The sequence below is a fragment of the Myotis lucifugus genome, unplaced genomic scaffold (assembly GCF_000147115.1).
Source record: "Myotis lucifugus unplaced genomic scaffold, Myoluc2.0 scaffold_6, whole genome shotgun sequence".
In the NCBI taxonomy this organism is placed as follows: Eukaryota; Metazoa; Chordata; class Mammalia; order Chiroptera; family Vespertilionidae; genus Myotis; species Myotis lucifugus.
The window spans coordinates 11565219-11575400 of record NW_005871054.1 but is presented as its reverse complement, the minus strand read 5'-3'; the positions used below and the strand labels follow the sequence as shown (position 1 = coordinate 11575400).

The following is a 10182-nucleotide window of genomic DNA, read 5'->3' as shown; positions in this document are numbered from 1 at the left end:
GGCGGAGTCGGAGCCCCGCGGTGCTGTCCGTGAGTCGACCAGCCCCAGGGGAAGGCGGGAGGCGTGGGAAGCCCTCCAGGCTGAGGGAAAGTTTGCGGGTGGGGAGCGCGGGCGCCCCGGGACGCGGCATCTATCTCCCGGGCGGCGGGAGCGCAGTGCCCCGTCCCCCCGCCGCCCTCGCCGCCCCAGAGCTGCCCGGGCCCGCGGGTGGCCCCGACGGGGCCCCCCTCTGCTGCGGGGCTACTGTGACCTGGTCCCACTCTAAAGAGAAAGAAAACTCCACGAGCAGGAACTCTAGACTCGGTTCTGAGGCGGGGCGGGGGGCTCGTGCAAACCTTCAAGCGCGGTCCGGCCCTCCCGACCTGGGCCACCAGCCTCCGCCCTCCGTCCTCTCCCCCCCCCGCCCCCCAGGCTAGGGCCACAACCAGCCCAGTGCCCCCTGCAGCCCAGAAGGCGATGCCCTCGCCCAGACATTTCCTGCAGGAACGACCGTCACTGGGATCTGCGGTTGGGTTCCTTGGACCCACAAACTGTACCTTTTGCGTCCAAGGGGCAATGAAATACTGTATATTCCTTCTTCGGATTTTACTATTTCTATTGGTTGGGCATCTTTTTAAAAACTTCAACTCTGCTTTTCTTTCAATAATGATGATGCTTCATGTAATGAGCCTTTCTAATAGAAAACAAACAAACAAACAAACAAGAAAAAATAATGAAGAAAAATAAAAGAATGCTTGCTGTGCAGAAGCATTCTTTGGAAAGTGAAGACTTCATCCCACACGTCACCGTTTTAGTGGAAGATGGGAGTTCACTATAGCTTGTTCTCAGACAACCCCAAGCAGACCCTGAGGCTAGTTTTCATTTGCCTGACAGAAACCGCAGTGTTTGTTGGCATTCCCCACCCTGGCATAGCCCCTCTGCATTTCTCTCCCCTCCTGCTAGCTCTGTCTCTCTCCCCGCTCCCCGACTCCCACGTCTCATAAACAGGAGTTGTGAAAACAAGGCAGCAGGACCACAAAGAAAAAATAGCCTCCCTCTCTCACTCCTGAGGCTGTTGCTTCAGCTTGACTCCGCCGATTGGGTGGAAGAATGTTTAGTTCATTTGTGTGGTTTTTCTGTCGGTTCTCATTACGGTTGAATCAGTGTTTCCATGACAAGGCCTGGTGCTCTGGGTGCTTAGAAGGAGCTTGTTAATTTTCAGATGGGTCTGGACAGATCTAGTCTGGAATCTGGAGATTTTTTTGGGGGGGGGAGGGGGATGGATGGGGGCTGCTATTGCAAGCCTCTGCCCACTCAGAACTGGAGCAGCAGGGGCAGCCCCAGCTGGGGTCTGCTTCCTCGAAACCTAGGAGGGAAGAGCTGTCCTAAGGAGTGAGCATGATCCTAGGGGTGTTGAACTTCTTGTTTTTAGGGAGAATGCACTTTTGAAGAACTTTAGCCATTCCCATTTCTATACAAACGATAAGTGTGGTTGTAACACATGTACTAGGTCAGGTTCTGAACAACCCGTCAAAACAGGTCAAGGCATTAAACTATTTGGAGATAGAGTTCTTTTAAAAAATGAATCTCTTTGGAAATAAATCCCTCTATTTTCAAAAGGATGTAATTCCATTTTCCCTGCCGCTTGAATTTGACCATTCCCCATTTGTATGAATTACTAACGTGTTACTGTGGTCTCAATGCATCATTGATAGGAAGTGTTGCGACTCCCACTCAAAAAGAAAGCCCATAAATTTTGAACTTGTTTGGCCCTGCTGCTTAGAGAAACAATGCACTCTGATAAGAATCTTCAGTTTCTTCCTCTTCCTGAGAATTTTTAATAGTGTATTTAATGCCCCAGAAATTAACCTTATGCTTTTTGGAGAGAACGCCCCGCCCCTTCTGCCTTGTTCAGCTTTTGTACCAACACTTCATGGAATCTTACTAAAGTGGGTGGTTTGCCATCAATCACAAGGGTTTGCTGCAGCCCCAGATAGGCTGCTCTGGATGCTGGGGATATAGTGAGTGCTAGCCATGTACCCCTTACCCAAGGAGCAGGTGTTCTGGGTGGTGAGATAAAGGCTGCATCCCCAGTGAGCCAAATGGAGAGCAGTGAATGATCATCTGGATGGGTCAGATGAGATGGAAATGCATGAAGTATAGAGCCTGCAGAGAGGAAGGAGGGCAAGGGTCATTAGGGGGTAAAATAGCCCAAAGGAAAAGGATGTAGCCTTTCAAAATATTGTACAAGAATTCAGAATTACATAGGACATGCTCAGGGCATGGTGTTAAATGTGAAAAGCAGACTATGAAATAGGAAGCATTGTAAACTCACTCTTTAAAAATACATCCAAGAACATTGGGGTTATATGCAGCAAAATGGATGGTGGGATGATAGGTGCTTTTAATTTTTTTGTGTGCTTGCCTGCATTTCTTAAGCTTTTACAATAGTAATAGCTAGGATGTATTGAGTATAAAGCACATACATATGGCATTTCATTAAAAAACTCTTTGAGGTATGACCCGTTATTAATATTCTCATGATATAAGATTCAGAAACTAGAATCAGAGGGGTGACTTGCCAAAGTCGCATAGCCAGTTGAATGCAGATCAGTGGCCAAAGTCTATGCATCGCAATCCCACTCTCTACAATCTTCCTGCACTTGTATTATTGTCATCATTATTTTAATTATAAGAACAATAGGTAGCAAAAGGAAGAGGGAGAGTATTTTGTGCTTTAATAACTGATATTTTGAATACTAGTAAAGTGCCTCTGTCTCCCCTCTCTCCCATCTCCAACTATCACTTCTCTTTTTTCCTTTTTTTCTTCTTCCTTCCACTGTCACTTTTCTTTGGAAGTCCTTGGGAATTGGCCCAGACTTAGGAGAGGTAGCTCACCTTCCCTTGGGAGCCAGTTGTACTGATAAGTATCAGCATTCCTTGGAGGCTTCCCAGACAGCCTGAGCTCCAGGAACCCCATGGGATTCTAGAGCAGTCTTGTAGAAGGTAGGATGTTTAATTTAAATAGATCAGGCAAATTATGTCCCCAGAGCTCTATCAATATGGGCTTACACTGTCCTAGGCATTGTCAGGGGAGTGTGATGGACAGGAAGACCCAGGGAAAGCTCCCAGGCTCCCATTCACCTACGTGTTCTATGGAATGTCAGGGTAGGGGAGTCAAGGATTTATGGAACAAGAAAGAGGAGGAAAGCTAATTGCTTCCTGATGCTTATTACTGTGAAAATACAATGATAAACTATTTTGTAGAAGACTGGCTAGATGGGTGATCCCATGCGTTGGCAAGATTAACTGGTTTAGTGGAGGGGGAAATATTCAGTGTGAGTGATTTGGGGGGATGGCTTTGGGGAAAATGCCCACATCCTGACCACTCCTTGCCCTCACAGGTAACCAGGCCCCCAGAGGTCACCTTGTTCATCCTCTTCCAGAAATACACCTAACTATTCCAGAAGGATGGGCTTTTCTATAACACCTCGCCGTTCAAATGATACACTTTTAGAAGGAGGCTTTATCTTTTCTATTCTAAAGGCTGATGCATCTAAATCACCTCCTTGTTGAAAAAAAATTGTAAGAGTCAAGGACTTTTCCCAAATTATCATACTCAGACCAATGTCCTAGATATTATAGACATTTAACCATATGAGAAATGCTTTTCTGATCACAGTGCCAAGTGAAGTCTTTGTGAGCAACTTGTTTGTTTTGTCTTGTGGATGCTGTGAATCCTTTAGTTGACAGTTTCCATTTCTTATTTGGCCAACTCAGTGAGCAGCTCAGTGGCCCACTTCTAGCATAGGTACAGGACTTTATAGCTCTGTTTTTCCATAATAACATTGTTATACCCTTTTACTTTAGTTTTCATTGAGTCCCAATTTTCTTACCTACTTTGCATAGTTTTGTTTTATTTAGTACACTTTGGAGGCTGCTACTTCTGACATCCCACTCCTTCCTTCTAGTTTATTTTTCTTCGTGTCAACATAAATTTAGAAGGTCTTTCATAAAGGGTCTTTGGTAAACTTTAAAGTATTTGTATTCCTGAAAATGTCTCTATTTTGCTCTTACAAATGAGAGTTTAAGGGTAGAATTCTGGACTCACAATTATTTTCTCCCTAGTACTTGGAAGGTATTACATCCTTATCATCCTGCATCGATTACTACTCCTGAGTTAGACAAGTTACCTAATTTCTCTCAGTCTCCAACTCTATAAACCTTCTCATTACCAACCAGTATCCATTTTAAGGATAATTGCGAGGAGATAATGTATACAAAATGTTAGAATAGTGTCTGCTATTTAAGGAAGCACATAATAATTGTTAGCTAACATGAGTACTTTTACTGTAAATATTTCCAGAATTTCTTGACTTTCTTGGGTTTTATTAGTTCATCTAAATGTTAGTTTGTCTAGTTCTCATGCACACGCACAGACATACACACGCACACACACAATCCTATTGAGAATTTAATTAAAATTGTATTCAATTTATATTCCAGCAGAACTGACACCTTTATAATATTGGGTCTTCTTTTATTCAGTTGAATTTTTGGTGATTTCCCCTATAAAGGTCTTATATAACTTTTGCTGTATCTATCTGCTATAGGTTTTATTAATATTTTACATGGTATCTTTCTTTCTTATTATATTTTCAAATTGGTTATTTACTGGCCCACAGAGACATTCCTGATTTTTTAATTTTGACCTTGTATCCAGCATCCCAGCTGACTTCTCTTATTAGATCTAAAAAATCTATATGTAGATATTCTTGAATTTTCTAGATAGATAATCATAAAACAAAAATTTGTCATTTAAAATTTTTTTAATGTACTGAATTTAGAGCAAGAGAAAAAGAGATAAACATAAATTTGATGTTCCCCTTATTTATGCATTCATTGGTTGTTTCTTGTATGTGCTCTGCCTGGAGATCGAACCTGTAACCTTGGCGTATTGGGTCAACACTCTAACCAACTGAACTACCCGGCAAAGGCCCTAATTTGTCTTTTCTTTTTCTATTCCTACTGACATATCTTTTTCTTGTATTATTGCATTGAATAGATCCTCTGGTGGTCAGCGCACCTCATAGCGAGCAAACTCCCGGTCTCCCAGTCGAACTCCCGAGGGGACACTTTGCATATTAGCCTTTTTTACATATAGATAATCTGAACTGCATATAAAGGGCATGTGTGTCAGGTTTTGACAATTTCATTTCATTAATGACTAGAGGCCCGGTGCACAAAAATTTGTGCACTTGGGGGCGTCCCTCAGCCCGGCCTGTGCCCTCTCGCAGTCTGGGACCCCTCGGGGGATGTCTACCTGCTGGCTTAGGCCCGCTCCCCAGGGGATCAAGCCTACACTGGCAGTCAGACATCCCTCTGGCAGCCCAGGAGCCCTCAGGGGATGTCCACTTGCCAGTGGGGAGCAGGCCTCGGCTGTAGTCGGACATCCTTAGCACTGCTGAGGAGGCGGGAGAGGCTCCCGCCACCACTGCTGTGCTGGCAGCAGTCAGCCTGGCTTGTGGCTGAGCACAGCTCCCCCTGTGGGAGCACACTGACCACCAGGGGGCAGCTCCTGCATTAAGCGTCTGCTCCCTGGTGGTCTGTGTGTGTCATAGTGACCAGTCATTCCCAGTTGTTCTGCTGTTAAGGTCAATTTGCATATTACCCTTGTATTATATAGGATAGAAGCCTGGTGCACAGGTGGGGGCTGGCTGGTTTGCCCTGAAGGGTGTCCTGGATAAGGGTGGGGGTCCCGCTGGGGTGCCTGGCCAGCTGGGTGAGGGGCTGAGGGCCGTTTTTAGGCTGGCCACACCCCCTTCAGGGTGGGGGTCCCCACTAGGGTGCCTGGCCAGCCTGGGTGAGGGGCTGATGGCCGTTTTCAGGCTGGCCACACCCCCCGGCGACCCAAGCTCCCAGCCATGGCGGGCTGGAAGCAGGTATCTGGGATTTATTTATCTTCTATAATTGAAACTGTGTAGCCTTGAGCGGAGTCCAGGACTGGCAAGGGCAGGCGGGAAGCTTGGCTTCCTCCTGCTCGATCCAGCTCAGTGACCTCCGCCATCTTAGTTGGGTTAATTTGCATACTCACTCCTGATTGGCTTGTGGGCGTGGCTTGAGGGTAGCAGAGAGATGGTTAATTTGCATGTTTCTCTTTTATTGTATAGGATTATTGATGAATTTGGGTTTCTGCTCTCAGTTGAGAAGAGTTCTGAATTTCCCACATACACTGCTCTATTCCCCAAATGCTGTCCTTTAGATTCTCTGTGGTAGACTAAACCTTCTCATTACCAACCAGTATCCTCACTCACATTCATGTTGAAAAGAAAAGTCTCTGAGGAGAGAAAGGTCCCTGTTCCCTTTGGTCATGGAGACGATGTTCTCTCTCTGCTCGCATGTGTGTTTACATGTGTTTCTAACAGTGCAGAGAGGTTTACATTCAACAGTTGATTTCCTATTACTGGCTAAGAGCATCTCTGGGAATGTTGATTGATATTAGCAAATCCTGTTTATAATACAGGGTGTCCCCAAAAATATGTATATACACTTTAACAGCTGATAGCTTAATATTGAAAATGCAATGTATTTTAATAAACACTGCCTTTATAATTATTCAAAGTGTGTGTAGACATTTTGGGGGGACACCCTACATATAAAGAAATCTACACAAACATATGTCTTACCCAGACACTTGCAACAAACTCTATTCTTTTAAGGAAGCCAAACCAGCAATCGTCCCTGGCCTCCACTGGCCCTCATATCAGCCCTATATGATAATGGAAAAGAAATGGACTTCGGGATCCGGTAGATCTGGGTTTGAATCCAAGCTTTGCCACTAACTAGGTGTGTGGCTACCGTAGTGTGTTCAGGCTGCTCTAAGAAAGTATCACAGACTGGGTAGCTTATAAACAACAAAAATTGATTTTTCATGGTTCTGGAGACTGGAAGTCCAAGATGAGGGTACTGGCATTGGTTCTGGTGAGGACCCGCGTCTTGCTTGCAGACAGCTGTCTTCTCTGTGTGCTCACATGGTGGAAGGGGTGAGCTAGTGCTCTGTGGCCTCCGCTTATAAAGGCACTAATCCCCCTCATGAGGGCTCTACTCTCATGACCTAATACCTTTACTGTGGGGCTTAGGATTTCAACATTAACTTTGTGGGGCGGGGGGTGGGGGGGGCGGGACACAAAAATTCAGACTGCCGCATGGTCTTGGGCAAGTTACTTCACATCTCTGAGGCTGTTTCCTTCTCTATAAAACAGTAATAATGAAACCTACTCCCCCAAATTGTTTTGAAGCTTAAGTGAGATCACAGGAAATAATATGGACCAAATGCTTGGCATATGTGAATGCTCACAAATGTTAGTTTCTTCCCATGATCTCCCCTCCCTGCTCTTTCTTTCAAACCAGGATTGTGCTTCAGAAGGTCTAGTCAGAAGAGGCCATGGGTGTGTACCTCTTGATACCTTATGTTTTCTTTTTTCTCTATGGTGGTTATTTATTTAAAATCTTTATTGTTGAAAGTATTACATATGTCCCCTCCCCCTCAACCACTCCCCCACCCGCCTTTACCACCCTGTTGTTTGCATCCATGGGTTATGCATATATGCATATAAGTTCTTTGGTTGATCACCTCCTACCCACCCACCCTCCCACGCCTTCACTCGGATATTCCACACTCTGTTCCATATTTCCATGTCTCTGGCTTTCTTGATAATCAATTTAGATTTCTCTTGGATGAATTTCCTGGAAGCTTTTGGACCACCATTTTGGTTTTGTATCTATACCGTATCTTAGTAGCCCTCCTAGACTGTTGATCAAACTGTTCTGTAGAATAACTATGTTATTTAAGAAACATGCTGCTCTTAACGAGAGATATCTCTTTGCTTTATTTTTTTTTTAAATATATTTTATTGATTTTTTACAGAGAGGAAGGGAGAGAGATAGAGAGTTAGAAACATCGATGAGAGAGAAACACCGATCAGCTGCCTCCTGCACATCTCCCACTGGGGATGTGCCCACAACCCAGGTACATGCCCTTGACCGGAATCGAACCTGGGACCTTTCAGTCCGCAGGCCGACGCTCTATCCACTGAGCCAAACCGGTTTTGGCTCTTTGCTTTATTTGTTGGTGCTCCTTCTTCTAAGAAAATAAAAACTCATTATTATTGAAGATAACATTTTAAATGCAAAGACCCCAGAGAGTGAATATAAGGAATAAGTAACTTCTGGGACTAGGTCTTCTGAGGAGCAATTATGAGAGGTAGGTGGGGGTAGGGAATTGACAAAGAAGGGCAGCCCAGTGGGTAGAAGAACTGAAGGTATTCCTTGAGGATTTCTCAAGATCTAAAATCTGCCTATTTTATAGTCATTTATCTGGGCCCCATGGAATCTGTACTTGGCTCAGAGTTTTTTGCAAGTGTCTTACCAGAAATGATAATGATAGCTATCACTGTTCTTAAGTAGAGGAAAAGAGCATCATGAAAACAAAACATAATTGGAATTATGGATGTGCCTCCATATAAATATCTGTGGCTCGGAGCACAAAAATAACTTTTCCATTGGAGAGCTAAGCCAAGAGTTTCATGGAATCAGCACTGAGAATCTAATTTAAAACAGCCGTGGCCCAGAAATTCAGAGATGGGGCTGACACATTGGCCTCTGTTCATCCCTTTGAATGTTTTTCCCTAGTTCATGGTAACTCATATCCTGGGCCAGTTTGGAGGGCCTGGAAGATGGTAATTGATGCTGCAAACCTTGCTTTTGTTGGCCTCAGTTTAGTGTTAACACAAACATAGGGAAATGCTTTAATCTCGTGTCTTTACAACTGAGAAGAGAACCATTTGAGATGCAGCTGCAGGCCTGTCGCTCATTTGTGGCTTGAAGCAGAACCTCATAAATTTTGCGAAAATTGCCGATTCCTCTGTTGGTCATGGATTCAATGGAAGGTGCCTAGTTCTGGTCTTTCTAAGCAGCATGCTGCGGTCAGGTGCTCTTGATTTTCAGAAAAGTTATCTTGGGGAGGGGGGAAGATCAGGCTTTCCTGGGAACTGGGTGGTAATGTCAGAATCTTTCAGTTCTAAGAAGGGTCCGACTTGCCTAGATGAGTGTATTTTCCCTTTAAGGGAATTGTTATTTTAGGCTTCCGACCTCATCCTCTTGATCATTCATCTTTTGATCGGACACTCCCATAGGAATGGCTCTGTACCACGCGGGATGGGATTTACCCAGCTTTAAATAGCCCTTGCTTGTTAGGATCTGCCTCCTCCTCACCCACACATTCCCCTCTCTCGCCAATGTTCCTCCGTAACTGCTCGCACATGCCCTTCCACGTGCGCACACAGGCTTTGGCCATTTGTGGGTGGGAACCCTGCTGTAAACTCCACCGCTTGGGGCCTGCTTGTTTTCTGGCCAGAGGGAGGGTCTTTCCTGGATTCTCACCAGGGCACTGTATGGACTACCCTAACTGAGACAGGTGCTAGCTCCTTTATTGGTTTCCTAGTCTGTCTGTGCCTTTAACCCTCCATTCCTGTGGAGAACTGGTGTCTTTAACCCCTTCCCTCCTGAATTTTGGTTTGTCTTGTTTCTGACTTGTTGCCTTGCTTAGACTTATCCGTGCTCCAGAGACCCTGACCTTATTTTGTTTAGGGCTTGTCTACCCTCCACCCTCTTTTGATATATGTGGCTCATACACTCAGCCACCACTTACTGAGAGGCTACTCTGCTTGAGGCTCCTACACTTCACCATTGACCGGGGTGCCCTGGCGGACATCACGCTTGTGCCATCAAGTCACTGTGGAGAGTGATGAAGGTGATGTCATTCTGCAAAGCTTTGGGGAGATTGTCCCATACCATAGAGATGTGCTTGAAAAACAGTCTCTTCTCCCCTTATATTTGAGACTTTAAAACAGTGTGTGGGAGCAGGAAGCATCAGGTTCAACCCTGGTTTCTTCCCTGCCTCTGGCCTCACCACCCTCCAGTTCATCCTCCCGTCAGAGCTTTCCTTCTAAAATTCTTATCTGATCCTGTTTACTCTCTCTGTATTCTTTCACTGAATCCTTTACGATAAAATCAAACTCCTTAGCATGATACAGGAAGGCTCCTGTACCTCACTCACCTGTGTGCCTCTTTCACTGTATCACCCACGTTAACTCCCGGCTCCAGCCAGGCCCCTCCACCTGCAGGATCAGGCTCTCTCTGCCT

General features: G+C 45.1%; 1 protein-coding gene across 5 annotated transcripts in view; it reads left to right on the top strand.

The window, feature by feature from the left end:
- The first annotated feature begins 2 nt into the window (after positions 1-2).
- Positions 3-10182, top strand: part of STON1 (stonin 1) — a 43604-nt gene continuing 33424 nt past the window's right edge. For all 5 annotated transcript variants that reach the window (XM_014447434.2, XM_006083366.3, XM_023746937.1 and 2 more), the window contains exon 1: positions 3-29. The gene's annotated coding sequence lies outside the window, so the exon portion shown is untranslated. The remainder of the gene's footprint in view (positions 30-10182) is intronic.